The following is a 15,526-nucleotide window of genomic DNA, read 5'->3' as shown; positions in this document are numbered from 1 at the left end:
TGCTGACGAGAAGGGTGGCCTGGGAGGAGGGGAAGGCCAGGGGGCCCTCCAGGTACCACCCCATTTGCCAGAGCAGGTGGAGGCTGGCCTTGGAGCTGGCCCTGCTGGGGTTCCAGAGGTAAAGTCAGGGACTGGCAGCAGCAGCAGCCTGGGGACTGCCTCCACCTCAGCCTCCTGCCTCAGGAGGGCTCCCTTTTTCTTCCACTGGGCTGTGACGGGGCCTGCTCCGCCACCCCCAGGGCTGGGGAGGCTAATGACATGACTTGGGTCAAAGTCACAAGGCCTTGGATCCCAAGATGGCCAGGCACTCGGGCCAGCACCTGTACTGCCTGCAGGGGTCCTGATACTGCCTTCAGGGATCCACAAGGAACTTGGGGTCACTTGTTGGCTCATTAACCAACCTCTGCAGGGGACTCTCTGTGCCGGGCCCTGCCTGGGAGCCTGAGGCGTAGCCTGCCACAGAATCAGGCCAGGGCGGTCTCAAGCCTCCTTCCAAGCTCCAGAGGAGCAGCCAGAGGCTGAGCGAGCCCCGGGAGCCAGCGGGCAGCCCCTCCTCCCCGGAGCCTCTGGTGAAGACTGCCTCCTCCCAGGTCCACAGTCAGATGGAGAAAGCCATTTATTGTTTCTGCTCAAAAATTACTGGCACCGCAGCTTCGCATCGATTTCTCCTGCCTTCATCTCACACACAGAGATTCGCAGCGCTCCGAGCCGAGCAGCTTCCTGGCCGCTGCGGGCAGCCCGGCACCTTCCGCGACAGGATTTCTGAGAGGAAGGGCCTTCTCCAGAGGAGAGCTCGTTTGGAAGCTGGAGACGCCCTGCACTCGTGGGACGGGAGATCTCACTCTCTAGAAAACGCTCCGCAGGCTGAAGAGATGCTGGAGTTTCCAAGGGACACGCCGAGCGACAATGACCATGGTCCATCGGGATAGGAAAAGAGGAAGGAAAAAATCCGCTGTGCCCAGCCCTTTGGCTCTCGGTGCCACGGTGCTTCCCGCAGGTCACAGTCCCTGAGTCCAGCTCAGCTGCGACTGGCTCCCAAGTGCTGTCCTGTGGCAGCCCTCGGGGTGTCCGCCCTCCCCGCTATCAGGAGCTCTCTGTAGCCTCCTCTCCCCACAGCCCCCTTCCTGGGTGACAGCTCCTCCAACTTTGCAGGTGCCCGGACTCAAGCACATCTCACTGAATGAATGAGGAACAGGGAGAAGAGTCCCCAGAGGAGCACTGACCCTTAACGCAGAGGGGGAGTGCACCTCGGGGGATTCTAGCTAAAGCAATAAGCGCTAAGGAGGCCTCTGGTCACAGGCGGCTAGTGGGTGTCTGAGTCTGAAAGCGCGAAGCCAGCCCTGCACAGGAGAGCGCGGTGCCGCAGAGCTGTCCCAGGAGGGCGTGGGCCTCAGATCAGCTCTCCCTCTGGTGTTAAAGGGGCCCCCGTGGCCAGCCCTGGGCTGAGCACCAAGACCCTGCTCCTGAGCCTCTCTCACCCTCCCTGCCGGGTCGTGGCCTCCCCACCCATAGATGTTGCTGAGTCCTGCCCAGGACACAGGGGCAGAAACCAAGGGGGAAGGAAGGGGTGTGAGGGAGGGGTTGGGGAGGGGCTGTGGGTACAGCTTGGTGCAGAGCTCTGGCCCAGCATGCACAAGGCCCTGAGTTCCATCCCCAGCACCAAAGAAGGACCAGAGGGCGGGGCAGGACCCTAGGCTGCTTGGGGACCAGGAACGGGGCTGGTCACCTGCCTGCCTTCCCTGGTGTCCAGCTGGGATCTGACCAGGACAGAGGCCGGAGAGACCACGGCCCCTCCCTCATTCTGGACAGATGCCTCCTGGGGTCCTCTTGGGTCCCCCTCTTCCTTGGAGGTGGGGTTGGGGCCAAGCAGCTGTAGGGGACCCCATGCCCTGCCACTTCTCTGCCCCCAGAAGTCATCCTTCCCCTGAGGACCTGGGTGGCCTTCAGTGACAGACTGTGATGCTGATGGCTGTGTGCCACACGGGAAGTCCCTCCTGCCCCACAGAGTTCCAGTCAGGTGGCCCCCAGAGAGAGGGGCTGCTTTGGAAGACCCCCTTCCTGGTGCCCCATCCTGCAGCCAGCCGCCTGCTGGACCAGCGGAGACTGTGCGCCAGTCATTGTGCTTCACAAAAAGGCAGGATTGGGCCGTGGGCTGCAGGCTCTGGCACCCACTCTGTGAGGAAGGGTGGAGGGAGGAGAACACGCCCCCACTGAGTGTGGCCTCCCAAGGTGCAGAAGCTGCATGTGGGGTGCACATCAGGAAAAGATGGGGCAAGGGGAACGAGGACCGGCAGGCGCGAAGGGCCGCTGGCCTTCTGGCTCTTTAGACACACGATCTCACAACCTGCTGTGAGGAACAGGGTTGTCCCCACTTCATAGGAAAAGAACCCAGGATCCCAGGGTGAGGACGTGGCAGACCAGGATTTGGACCCCGGGGGCTCTGGCCCCCAGCCTGTCTCTTTTCCATATCTTCCTGTTTCCACTACGGGGGAGGTTGGTCACCGTGCCAAGCTAGCTTTGTGGGGTTAGAGGCTCACACGGTGCCGAGGTGCCTTTCATTGAAAACCCAAGGCACAGTTACCAAACCGAAATTAGGCCTGGAAGCCACGGGTGCTCTTTCACTGAGCCACATTCTAATTTTTTCCTTTTTTTTTTTTTTTTTTTTTTTTTGGTGGAAGGGAGAGTAACCAGGGATTGAACCCAGAGGCACTCAGCCACTGAGCCACATCCCCAGCCCTGTTTTGTATTTTAGTTAGAGACAGGGTCTCACTGAGTTGCTTAGGGTCTTGCTAAGCTGATGAGGCTGACTTTGAACTTGTGATCCTCTTGCCTCAGCCTCCCAAATCACTGGGATTACAGGTGTGCACCACTACACCCGGTTCCCTGTGTTTTTCTACAACAAGGGATTTCATAAAGCTTTATTCTATGGAGATAATAAAAACGTTCATCAAGTTTCTTTTGTAGGAGCAGTAAGAATTCAGGGTATGGTGTGTTAGGTTTTCTCATGTGGCAACTACTCTTAAATGCACCTCACACAGGCCCCATTCATTACCCAGCGTGGCTTTGATGTTCTCAGTGCAGCAGCCTATTATAGTTTTATGTGATCTTTGTTGATGTCGGTATTTCATGGCTAAATTACAAAAATTTTAAATCCACTGAATCTGTTGGATTCATTCATTCGTTCTTTCTCTTTTTAAAATAGGGATTGAACCCAGGGGCACTCTACCACTGAGCTACATTCCCAGTCCTTTTTATTTTTCAAGACAGGGTCGAAGTAAATTTCCCAAGCTGGCCTTGAACTTTCAGTCCTCCTGCCTGGGCCTCCCAAGTGGCTGGGATTACAGGTGTGCACCACTGTGCCCGTTAGATTCATTCTTCTTCATTCATGGGTAGGAATATTCCCGGAAGCCACCTGTGCCCTCAGACAGCCAGGAATAACTAAACTACGCGTGGATGAAACTTCGAGTCACATAATATATACCCCCAGACCCAAGCTAAGTGCATACCCAAATCAATTTCCCCCCAAATATGGCCATTCCAACATCACTCAATTGGATAGGAGGGAGGAAGGGGGGGAATCAGAACAGAAAGAGACTGAGCCAAATGAGGCTAAAAAGTGTCACGTTGGCAAACTTCACAGACATGTAGGCCCATGTGAATACACTGCAATTACATATGGCAAGTCAGGGATGAAAGAAAGAAAAGAGAATGGGGGAGGGGGAGAGAAAGGTGAATTGATTTTCCTGGCTTTGCAGGCACACAGAAGCAGGTGGGGTGTGGGGACCACTCCTTGGCCATTCCAGAGAAAACGCCCAAACTCCTGCTAGTTTCTTACCTCACTCAGGAGACCTAGGTGAGGGGGTGGCCTCTCCATTTAGGATCCTGAGTCTTGATTGGGAGGCAGGAGATCTGGGTCAGAGGCCCAGCCTTGCTGCTTCCTAACTGTGAGAACTTGGGCGAGTTGTGCTGGTCTTCTGAATGTCCATCACCCTCCTCATCAGCGAGGTGAGGACAGAATCGTTCATATTCCTGCAGCAAAAGTGCCCTGTGCACTATAAGAGGCCACAGGTTTGGATGGAGTTGTTCTCGGGGGCCAGGAGGCCAGCCCTATGCGGGCAATCCTGCCACCTCGGGTTCTACTGAAGGGTCCTTGGAGCTCACCTACCTCCCCAGGCATGGAGAAGGGGTAGCATCTCTGAACCAGGATTCTGAGCCAAACTCCAAATTGGACCGCGGCTCACCAGCAAGCCAGGCCCCAGCATGCCTGTTGCCCCGGCCAAGCCTGCCCTTGCACACCTGGGCGCTCTGCTGGGCAGGCCAGGGTCGCCTGCCTCCGTAGCCAGGCAGGGGAAGGAGCCGCTGTGAGGCCTCCCTGCCTTTTCTCTTCCAAGCCTGATGAATGACAAGACTCCTCCTCCCGCTCCGGAGAACTCCAGCCCGCACTTTGCCTCCAACCCAACCCGCCTCCTCTCCATCCTGGCATCAAACGTCTGTTTGATCAGCTTTTCATCCATTTTCTGAAAACGTGGCCATTGAGGGATGTTCTGAATCTTGCAGAATTATACGTGCTGCATCCTGGCCATCTATCAGTGCAGCCAAGAACCTCACGCTGGGTGCACGCCCTGCTCCCTGCCAGCCTCTCAGCACCCCCGCCCCCGGGGCTCGCGACCCTCCCCTCGGCCCCAGCCACCCCAGGGTCGGAGCGCGCTCGGGGCGGGTCAGGAGAAGCGCCCGCAGGTCCCCGCCGGGCGGAGATCGGGTGCCCCCTGGAGGTGGCTTCGCTGGGTGGGGGCGGATCGGAGAATAAAGTGGCGGCTCTCGCCCGCGCCCCCCTCGGCGGCCTCTGACAGTAAAGGAGATTGATGGAGCGCCGCGGAGCGTTCTGCACCGTGTCTTTAGTAATAAGCTTCCTCATTTGGTAGCAAATCCCAGGTTTACCAAGCAGTTTCTCAACCATTCTCTCCCTTGAGTTTGCAAGAAGCCCTCGGGAGGGATGGGAGCCAGGATCTGAGCAGCTGCTCCGGAGGGGAGGCTCAGGGGCTCCCGAGGACCCTGCCCGGAGCTCAGGATGGAAACCCCGAAACCGTCAGCGCGAAGAAGGAGGCAGACGAAGAAAACAGGACAGAAACCACGAGAGTCCGCGAGGGATGTGGGGGTCCGGGGGAAGGTCAGAGCTCGCAAAGAGCCTTAAACCCCCAAATCTACACGGAAAAGGTGAATGAGCCCTTCCCTTCCCCCACAGGGGTCCGGTCCTGCAGGTTCCCGGGCACCTTTGTTGTCCTGACTCTGCAAACATAAAAGCACGCGTCTCCCTCAGATCTCAGCCAGGGGAGTCAGGACTGGCTTTTAGTGAAAAAGAGACGAGCTGAATCCGGCTCAGCACTGTGTCCTTTACGCTCCAAGGCGTCCCGTCGTCCCCACAGACCTAAAGTAGTGAGATGTGCCTTGGGCTCACAGGCTGGCTGGCGGGCTTGGCTGGCAGGTGGCCCCGGGAGGAGCTCCGCTCTGACCTCAGGAGGACAGGGGTCAGTGCAGGAAAAGCAAGAGGCTGTTCCTGGGGGGGTGGGGGTGCTGAGCAGGCCAACCATAGTGGAGCCAGCCCAGTCACCAGAGGCCTGGGGAAACCCACAGTCACCTCCCTCCTGCTTCGCCCTTCAGCTTGCTTCACCACCAACAGCTGCTGGGACATTGCTGGGAGGGGTGGGGACAGCCAAGGGCTTCCCTAGCAAGGGCGGGTCCATGATTCTCTCTGCCAAGTGGCAACGCAGCTTACTTTCCCCAGGCTGGGACTGGGACAGAGATAGGAGAGGAAGGGCAGCCCTGCCCTCAGTCTGGGGACACAACCAAGGGCTGCCGGGCCACCAGCAAGGCCCACGGCTCCAGCTTGCTCTGCCCTCCCTAAGACAGTCTTAATAACTGTAGAGGGTTGAATTGTGTTTCCCAAATACACGTCCAAGTCCTAACCGCCCTCCCCCACACCCCTTCCCCTACTGAGCTATGACCCCAGCCCCTTTTCTTTCTTTGTGTTTAAGAGGAGGAAAGCCAGCGGTTTGAAACCCCCTGGAAGCCAGGCTGGGAGTGATAGGAGGGGAAAGAGGGTCAGTCTCCTGGCCAAGGCACATATCTTGGGAAAAGTCTGAGAGCGGAGGACAGTTGTCCATAATCCACGACCCTGGGGACTCTGCAGGACGGGTTCAACCTCCCCCAGCACCTTCCCCTGGAAGGTCATTGCTTCACCTCCCGAGCCTCGGTTTACTCATCTGAACAGTTGTGATAATAATCCTGTGCTGGCGAATTTCTTAGGGCTAAAGAGATTCCCCTGTGTGCCTGGCTACTCCACAAATATCAATAAGATATTCATCGATACAGAAGCCTCTTTCTGATAGAAAACTCCAAAATGATGAAATTAGGGTTAACATCCTTAAAATTAGATGTTACAATTTTCTTATTTATCTGGAACCAATAAAATTACTTTCTTTCCTCCTATACCTTTATTTTTATAAGGTGCTGAGAATCGAACCCAGTGCCTCACACATGCTAGGCAAGGACTCTACCACTGAGCTATGACCCCAGCCCCTTTTCTTTCTTTCTTTTTATGATGCTGTGAATGGAACCCAGGGCTTTGGGCTCACTAGGGAAGTCCTTCACCACCGAACCACACCGCCAGCCATTTTTATTGTATTTTGAGACAAGGTCTCACTAAGTTGCTAAGGCTGGCCTTGAACTTGCCATCCTCCTGCCTCAGCCTCACTGGGACTAGAGATGTGTACCAGCACATGTGGAAGTTCTCTGGGTTTTGACAATTGCACACAGTCATGTGGCCACAAGCATAGTAGTCAAGGTCCAGAACATTCCATCACCCACCCTCAAATTCCCCACGCTGCCCTTGGCAATCACTGGTGCGCTTCTGAGCCCGAGTTTCTTCCTTCCCTTAGCACGGAGGTCCCCGTGTTCATCCATATCGCTGCGGGAACGAGCACGGGCTTCCTTTTAGTTGCTGACTTTCAGTGTCCTCTGTGTGGATGGCCACAGTGCCGTCATCTGTCCACCAGGTAAAGGACAAGGACCCTTTCCAGGTCTGGGTGATTGTGAACAAAGTTCTACAACATTCACAAACAGGTTTTCCACTTCTCTAAAGTGGACTTGCTCAGAGCTTTGGTGGGGGAGGACGGCACAGCTGGGCTCTCTCGGGCCCTGAGCCACGGGGCAAGGCCTGGCTGGCCAGGCAGCAAGCACTGGCTGACAGCTGGGCCTCTCTCCCCAAGCTCATGGAGGAAGGTAAAACTGTTGTTTTGGTTTCACCTCCTTTTATTTTCAATAATATTGAGAAGTGCCAAGAGCAGGGAAAGAGGGGAAGATGGATCAAACTGGATGACCAAATCCTGAAAAACTGGGAATCGACTGCAATGAAAAAAAGCACTTTTAAAATGCTTATTATATTCTGTTGTTTTTTTTTTCCCTTCTGTCATGAGCATTATACTCATTTCTACCCTGCCCTGAACATAACAGCAGAGGGGATTTCTAAGGCATAGAGGGCACGGCCCTGAATGAGCTAGGTGAACCCTCGCTCCTGGGTGACACAGTGACACTGCAATGTCCCCAACAAGGAGCTATGGTCAGCTTGACATGGCCCCAGATTGCTGCTGAAAGCTGTGGCTGCCCCCCCTAATTACCCTAAGCCCTTCCTCTGACCCAGTGTGGCCTGGCACCTTGTCCCAGCATTGCCATTCCCAAAGCAGACCTGAGGGCTAGAAGCGTCTGCGAAACTGTGTCACCTAGGGCTCTGCAGAGGAGCAGAGGACAGGGAGAGGGAGGGATTTTATTCGGAACTGGCTCACGCAGTCAGGAAGGCTGCGAAGTCCAGGATCTGCAGTCGGCAAGCTGGAGACCCAGAGGGGACTTCCGTGTGGCCAACGGACAGCGAGGACGCTTTCATTCCTTTTGTTGCCTCTTCAGGCCTTGGAAGATGGGACACGACCCACCCACATTGAGGAGGCCTTCAGCGACTCCAATGTTAATCTCACCCAGAAAGAGTTCATCTCACTCAGACACACCCAGAATGATGTTTAGCCAAATATTTGGGCACCCATGGCCCGGCCAAGTTCATGCACAACACGATCCATCCCAGAAACACAACAGGCGCCATCAAGCCCACCGTGCTCCTGGCTCTTCTGTCCGGCTGTCCTCCAGGGGGTGGCACAGGAACCCTGCACTGGTGGGAGGTCCTGGGTCATGTGAAGGTGCCCACAAGCCGCTTCCTGGCCGTGGGGAAAGGACACTGCTGATCCTGCCAGGAAGAAACAGGGGTTCCCGACACCGGCCTCAGAGGCAGGGCCTCAGCCCCTTAGGTTCAGCCAGGACAGTGTCAAAGGGGCACTCTGGACCCACAAAATACTTCAATTTCTTTTAAAATCAAAAGGAAAAATGGTTTGTAGCCAGCCCAGCCGGGTTACGCTTGTCTTTATGTTAATGCAGCCATGACATGTAAGTTGGGGAGGAAGGAAGCTGTTCAGTCAGACGCGGCTCCGCTGGGTGGAAGGTGGACACCCTTGCTGGCTGGTGGCTTTCCCAGCCCTGAGGCTCAGCTCTGCACTCTGCCATGGCAGGTCCCTAGCAGGGATTCCAGGGTCCTTAAAAGTCACAGTCACCATGTCATCATCAATGCTTTTCTTAGTGGAGGAAGGGCCCCATCACAGTCAGAAAGTGGCCTTGCCCATGGCTCCCGCTAACTGGCGGGGTCTGCACAGCCGGCCACCACTTCCTCAGGCCTGGCTGCGGGCACCGTTCGTGGGTCATGCTGTAGGCCCCCTGGCCAGGCCGGGGAGGAGGGTAATGGTCAGGCAATGACAGGCTCCTGTCGGCTGAGACCCTCTGCACCTTGCCGTGGCCATGAACACGGGGCCTCGTGGTGTCACCTCCACCTGTGTTCTGCCACAGCCTCCTCCTCAGGGCTGTGCTCCAGCCCTGGTGCTGCTGGCCCTGGAGGGACACCCGCACCCTCCCTGATCACAGCTTCTCCTGGCTTTACTAGATCTCACCTCCTCAGGGGGCCTCTGCAGTCCACCCGTCTGCCACAGGCCTTCCGAGCTCTCCGCTCCCTGCCCCGCACGTTCCCCTCCTCGGCACCTGGCGCCCTTATTCATCTTTACCTTCTTTTGTGTCCACCTCTCTGTGCTAAACCGGAAGCTCTGCATGAGCAGGGAGTTTGGTTTCTTCACTGCTGGACCTGGTGCCTCCACAGTGCAGGACTCGAACGAGTCCCCACCAGCACTTAGCCCCCGTGACGGTGTCCTCCCTGAGCCTTCACTGGAGCACGTGGCCTCAGCAACTCTCCTGAGGGAAACCCTCCCAGGTCAGGTCCAGCAGTAAGAAAACGTGCAGAGATGGTGATTTCTCCCTTCTTAAAAACAGCCACCAACACCCATGGAACCTCCTTTGGCTGCTATCAACTTTCTAACAGTTTTGCCATTTCTCTGACCCTCCTTTTAGCAAAACCTTTGGGAAGACTGTCACCTCCCTTTTTTCTGCCCCCCAGAACCCCTCAGTTCAGCTCTCAGCACCCCCTCACTGGGGCACTCCTGCCAAGGTCCCAGGAAGACGGCGTGGGAACCTGGTGGCTGGTCCCAGGCCACAACCCACTTGACTTTGAGTCACCTTAGTGCGGGATCCCCTGGTGAATCCGGGTGCCCGGCCTCACCCTCCTGGCCTCCCCTCTCCCCCAGCTGCTCCTCCTTTGCTGGCTGCTGTCACCCCATCTAAAAGTGAAGGCCAGGCCCTGCCCCCCAAACCCCTCTCCTCTCCGCCCACACTCGCGCCCAGGCCATCTCATCTGACTCGTGGCTTCTCTACCGGAGCTGGGGCTCCCAACCTCGTGCCTGGCCCAGCCCGGCGTCCTGCTCGGAATCTCCACACAGCTCAGGGCTCCTTGGACCTGCTGCCCAAGCCCGCAGTCCCCGCCCTCCCCTCTGCTCTGCAGACGCACAGGAAAGGCCTGAGGGTCGCCTGCCCTTCTGTTTCTCACACCCCTCGCCTGCTGTGCCAGCGGATCCATTCCTCTCCCTTCACGTGCCTTCGCTGCGGCCCCTCTGCCAGGCAGTCCCTCTGCCAGGCCAGCCCTGCCGCTGCTCTCCTGGTCCACTGTAATGACCCTGGGTGGTCTCTTCCCCCATCTCCCCTAGCCAGTCCCCCACAGGGCAGCCAGAGGGACTCCTGCGCTGGGAGTCAGGGGACACAGTCTGGCTCAGAATCTGAAGCAGCCTCATGTTAAGTAGCAGAGAAGCCAAAGTCCTCTGACAGCGGGGAGACCCTCCCTGCTCCGACCCCCCCCCCTCCTCCATGCCATCTCCTCAGCTGCGTTGCAAAACGCCGGGCCTCCTGCCTCGTGCCCTGGCATTGGCTACTCCCTCTGTCTGGAATGTTCTCTACCCCAAATCTGCAAAGCTCCCTTCCTACCTCTTACGTCTGTTTTAAAGGTTTAAACAGGTCCCCTGGGGGCACGCTCTGGACAGGCAGGGTTTTGTCCCTTTGGATTAACTGAGAAATCCGTGCTCCAGGAAATGCACCCCAGCTCCAGCTCCCTGCTCCCTTCTGTGGATGGCGGGTGAGCACAGTCGCTTCCTGATGGACATCTGGCACTGACTGCAAATCACAGAAGAATGCACGCTCAGGCCAGGGCGAAGCCAGGTCGGGAATTTTGAGATATAAAATCAGTTGGGGGAAGATTCTGAAATATTTTTGTTCAAGTGGCTTGGGCCCAGGGCGGAGCCTCTGTGGGGCTTCTTCCGGTCATTGCTGATCCTGCAGAGTCCCTGTCCTCCAGGGCTCCAGCATTTTGTCCCAAAGTTGATTTCCAAATCTATAGAAAATCCAGAGCCTGGTCAGCTCCCCTGCCTGTGGCCTCTAGGGCCTGTGCTTCAGCAGGTCCCCCCTGGGCCTCTGAAGGGGATGGGCAGTGACTCCCCCCACCCCAGCATGCCTCCATTCCACACAGGTGCCTTGGGAGCCTCGGGCTCCATGACATAAAACTTAAGAGGACAGAGTCCCTGGCCTGGAGGGGCCACTGTGGAACGGGTCGGTGGGTAAACCATGGCTCAGGGTGGGCCGTGGAAGCCCAGGATGCCTTGAGAGGCCGCCAGGGGACGCGGTGCAGATCTGGAAGGGGATCTCGTCATGCATCTGAAAGGATGGACCAGCATCGGGGACCTCTGTGTTAGAAAAGCTGCTCTGGGCTGCTGGGCCTCAGGGCGCACCTGAGATCCCAGAGACTCAGGAGGCCAAGGCGGGAGGATTGCAAGTTCAAGGCCAGATTCAGCAATTTAGCAAGACCCTGTTTCCAAATTAAAAAATAGAAATGGCTGAGAATATAGTACACAGGTAGAACACTGGGGGTCGAAACCTAGGACCTCAAAAACAAAAATGAAGACATAACGCTTTGGGCTGCCCCAGGCATGTTGGGACCCGTGCTGACCACCGGCTGATGACTACTGACCTCCAGGGCTCCAGGAAGACATGGTGGATGCTGTGGTTTAGCTAGGTGCCCCCCAAAAGCTCACGTGTGAGACAATGCAGGAAGGTTTAGAGGTGAAATGAGTGGGTTATGAGAGCCTTGACCAGATCAGGGATGATAGGGATTCACGGAGTGGGTGGTGGCTGAAGGCGGGCAGGGTGTGGCTGAGGAGCTAGGTCCCTGGGACAGGCCTCTGGGGTACAGATTTTGTCTTTGAGCAGAGCTCTCTCCCTGCTTCCTGGTGTGAGGTCTTGACAAGACGTCCTGCCTCACCTGGAGCCCTGAGGCACAGAGCTGGCTGTCTGCGGACTGAGCCCCAGTAAACATTTCCTCCTGTAATTGTCCCTGTCTTTGGTCACAGCAGTGAAAAAGCTGACTAAAACAGTGGACAAGGGGACAGACACCTTAATGTGACAGAGTTGACGTTCTAGTGGGCACCGAGCACTTAACAAAACGCACACATTAATGCAGGAGGTGGAGGGGTGATCATCGGTAGCCGCGGTGGCCTCACCCTCCCCTCACGGAGCCCCTTCCTGCCCCTGCCCTGGCTGATCCCGTCATCTCCTTGACTGTGCCCCAGTTTGCATTTCTCTTTTCATAGAGGCCCAAGTGGACCTGAGACGGCCACCGTGACCTAGCTGACACAGCACAGGGAACACGGAGGTGCTTGAGCAAGCCGGCCACTGGCTACGCTGTGAGGCTACGATGGTTCTGTGGTCTGAGCCCCAGCTGCTGGCTCCGGTACTCACAGCCTGTGGGCCCTCCCCTGCGTGGGGCCGCACTCGCTGCCTCCTTCCACCCAATAGAACGGGGAGGACCAGGGCTTTCTCCTTGGGGCCCCTCCCTCTCTGGCTCTCTCCTCCTTCCCCTCTCTCCCTCTCCTCCCCCCGGTCCCCCTCCTGTTCACCTGCTTGCTTTGACGCTGGACTGTGAACTTGGAAGGGCTCCTTCCCCTGTCCAGCCTTGAGGTGACAGCCGCCTGGCCCACAGCCCGACTCGGCTTCCTGAGAGACCCCCAGCCAGAGAACCCCTCCAGGCTGCAACCACAGAAATGCCAGGCACTAGATGTGTGCTCCCTCAGGCTAAGATTCGGGTGGTTTGTTACCATTAAAAAATAACACGTAAAGTGCTCAGTGCAATGCCAGGCTCAGGGCCCGCGCTGACCATGACCAATGAAGGCCACTCTGCATATAGGAGGGGGAGTCACCATGCCCAGAAAATTGAGGAGCACACACCTTTCCACCAGGCACTTGGCACGAGCCCTTACCAGCCCTTACTTGTGTCCACTGCAAAAGTCACAGTTGAGATATGGTGTCAGGGTCCACTAGAGGAGAATCGGGGTACAGTGCACGATCGTTTAAGCCAGAAGGGAAGAGGGACCAAGCCCATAAATGTATTTGTTTATATTTAAAAAAGAAAAACCGAAACTTTAAATAAGATCACACAAAGAGGGAGGAAAGGGACAGTGTGTCAGGGGTAGGATCAACTAGACTTCTCCAAAGGTCCTTTGTTTATCAGCTTTGACTTTGGAAACGCAATAGATGCTTTATTCAATTACACACAGAGTGGGAGGGACTAGGGTGTTGCCCAGAGGTGGAGGGCTTACCTAGCACACCCAAGGCCCTGGGTTCCATCCCCAGAACCACGGAAAGAACAAAATCCCAGACCACAACAAAACTGAAATTAAAAAAAAAAAAAAAATCCCCTTAAAAAAAAAGCCAAAATGAAACAAATAGACATAACCTTGTGTACAGCTGATGGCTTGATTACTCAGGAGCTATTTCAAGAGAAATTAATTTGATCATACACCCCAAATGAGATACCCATCAAACAAATAAAAAGTCAGAGAAACCTTAAATTGTTTTCAGTAATCATAGGGTCAGCAATAATATTGATGTTCTGAAATAGATGCTATCCATTAAATATACTCTGCTACATATAACAGTATAATGTATAACCTATTATCCACATAGATAAAATAAGTAATTATTCACTTCAGAAAGAAATATTTTCAACATGAGAGAAAAGAAGAAACGAATATAAAATCAAAGAAGGTATGTGTAAACCCTGTCATCCCAAATTTAAGCTGGAAATATTGCCGCAGTCTGTCTGGGCACAAAATAACCGAGCCGCCACACAGCCTTGTAGATTCAAACAGCAACTCTTTATTCCCGAACTCCCACCAACATTCTACCCACACTTCCCGTGTACCCCCTGCCTCCACCCGGCTCCGCGCACCAATTCTCTCAGAACCCCGGGAGAACTCCAGGGGAACTCCAAAGGAGTGGGCGCCTGAGGCATCAGGATAAACCCTAATCCCAGCAGGATCCGCCCTAAACCTGGAGCCGCCCTAATCCCTGAGCGGGGTCACCTTTCAACCCAAAATGCCATGTGTCATTCCTACTTGGCGAAGGCTCTCAGCAAAATATAAACATAAACTTATTATTATCCATTTTCTCCTTTAAAACAAAACTATTTCCCAATTCCATCCACTGGAAAAACACAGGGACTAATAACCAGTAGCAGAGAACTTGGCGGAAAGACTGTGACCTCTAAATACCATTTTCTACTAAAGGGAAATAGGGCTCCTTAATTGAGGGCTTACACCAAAACAAAAAGGAGAGAAGGACAAATGAGCCCTTTTAGTTACGCTAAGAGCAAGAAAGCTCTCACAGACCCCTGCGGGCCTCCCTCTGCCTCCTTGCCAGGGTTGGGAAGGGACCCCAAAGGTCGTGTGCTAGAGGTTCCGTCCCCAGCCTGGAGCGCTACTGGGCACCACGGGAGGCAGGGCCCAGGGGAGGGAGTTGTGCCCCTGGAGGAGATCTGAGAGCCCTTCCCGTCTCCCTCTCTGCCTGCCGGCCGCGGTGGGGTGAGCAGCTTCCTCCCTCACTCGTTCACACCCCCCAAAGCAATGGACCAACTGACCATGAACAGAAACCCCTCCAACTACGAACCCAAATAAACCTCTCCCCTTATAAGCAGATATTATGTCACAGTGATAGAAAGTTGACTGATAGATTTTCCTACTTTATAAAAATATTTGCTGGCTTTTGCCTTCCTCTTTTCTTCAAAAAGTCACAGGCAGATGGGAACAAGGTGGGTTGTCGGGAGCAGCCATATCCAAGTGCAGTTGTGGGAGTGGGGTCAGGGCCACACTCAAGGCGAAGGGCAGCCCACAAGGTCGAAGAGTGGCGTCAAGTAGAGGGACTGAAATAGCAGGAGCCAGAGGAAGGAGATGCAAACAGGGAGAGGAGGAAAGCTAGGACGAACCTGGTCATGTGGGAATGGAACTGGAGGTGATGCTACAAATTTATGTATCTTTTTAATAGACAGGAGGGGAGAAATGGAAATGCCCTATTGTAAGGTTCTTAGACTTTTAAAAATTTTTAAATTTGTTCTTTTAGTTACACATGGCAATAGAGTATATTTTGACATTTACATACATGGAATATAACTTCCCATTCTTATGGTTGTACATGACGTGGAGTTACACTGGTCGTGTATTCATATATGAACACAGGAAAGTTATGTCCAGTTCATTCTACTGTCCTTCCTATTTCCACCCCCCTCCCTTCCCTTTATTCCTCTTTGAGGTTCTTAGACTTTATATGAAGTGGTAGAGCAGCACTTTTAGGTAGACTGTGATAAATTGAAGTTGTATACTGTGAACCTTAAAACAATCATTAAAATAACGAATTATAACTCATAAGCCTACACATCAGATATAACAGACTCATTAAAAATATTTAGTCGTGGAGCTAGGGTTGTAGCTCAGTGGTAGAGCACTTGCCTAGCACATGTGAGGAATTGGGTTCAATCCTCAGCACCACATAAAAAATAGATAAATAAAATAAAGGCATTGTGTCCATCTGCAACTAAACAAGTCTTTAAAATATATTTAGTCATGTGCTTGCTTTGGTAGCACAAATACTAAAATTATAAAGCAATTCATAAATTTTTTCTTTAAAAATAAAATTATTTCCCAACTCCATTCACTTGAAATGCCTAAAAACTAATAAC

The 15,526-nt window shown here is 54.4% G+C and overlaps 1 long non-coding RNA gene across 1 annotated transcript; it reads right to left on the bottom strand.

Annotated features, from left to right (window-relative positions):
- Positions 1-593: 593 nt before the first annotated feature.
- LOC144378487 (uncharacterized) lies at positions 594-5,843 on the bottom strand. Its single transcript, XR_013440198.1, has 2 exons — positions 3,836-5,843; positions 594-875 (listed from the first exon to the last, which is right to left on the bottom strand). It is a non-coding gene; the product is annotated as an uncharacterized LOC144378487 (long non-coding RNA).
- Between the last annotated feature and the right edge of the window lie 9,683 nt (positions 5,844-15,526).

Source organism: Ictidomys tridecemlineatus, chromosome 6 (genome assembly GCF_052094955.1).
Source record: "Ictidomys tridecemlineatus isolate mIctTri1 chromosome 6, mIctTri1.hap1, whole genome shotgun sequence".
NCBI lineage: Eukaryota > Metazoa > Chordata > Mammalia > Rodentia > Sciuridae > Ictidomys > Ictidomys tridecemlineatus.
This window is presented reverse-complemented; position numbering and strand designations above follow the sequence as displayed.